Source organism: Rousettus aegyptiacus, unplaced genomic scaffold (genome assembly GCF_014176215.1).
Source record: "Rousettus aegyptiacus isolate mRouAeg1 unplaced genomic scaffold, mRouAeg1.p scaffold_m13_p_15, whole genome shotgun sequence".
NCBI lineage: Eukaryota > Metazoa > Chordata > Mammalia > Chiroptera > Pteropodidae > Rousettus > Rousettus aegyptiacus.
This window is the reverse complement of record NW_023416290.1, coordinates 51,739,429-51,740,148: the sequence shown is the minus strand read 5'-3', so window position 1 is coordinate 51,740,148 and position 720 is coordinate 51,739,429.

Genomic DNA, 720 nt, shown 5'->3' with positions numbered 1-720 from the left:
TTTCATTACTTCAACATACAACTGACTCCTGTTCTTAGCTACATACTGTTTGCTTATCCTGGGTGTCCAAACTTGACGATTCATTCACATTAAAAATAAATAAACAAACAAACAAACAAACAAACAAACAAACTACTGCAATTTTATTGCATTTCAAGCATTGAAAAATATCTATGAGGTCGCTATCAGGGCTAACTGAATTCATTCATGCCTAGCCTTTAGAACATCATCCGGAGCTTGCATGTAAAAAGTACTGCATAAGTGTTAGTTACTATGAATTTTAAAAATCCAGGGTGTAGGTATCAGGGATACCTAAATTTGCATGTCAGCTCTATTCATGCCAAGCTGAATGACACCAGGAAATTTAACAACTCTGAGCTGAAAGTTCCTTACCTGAAAAATGAAGATAATAATTACTACCTTAACGAAGCTATTGAAAGGAGTAAATGAATACAAGATTTAAAGTAGAAACTCTCAGAGACCTCTCTCCACAGGGTTAACCTTTGTTCCCTCCTTCCTTCCTCTGCATCCCCGTGGAACACTATTCATTTCTTTACCAGTACTTTCCTCATCACTATGGTGAACTGTTTACTGGTGCATTAGTCAGTATGGGCCAGGTTATGCTACATAACAAACAGCCTCCAATTCTCAGTGTCTTACAATAGCAAAGGTTTATTTCTCACATCCTACGTATTAGCACAGACTGGCCATCCCTCTGTC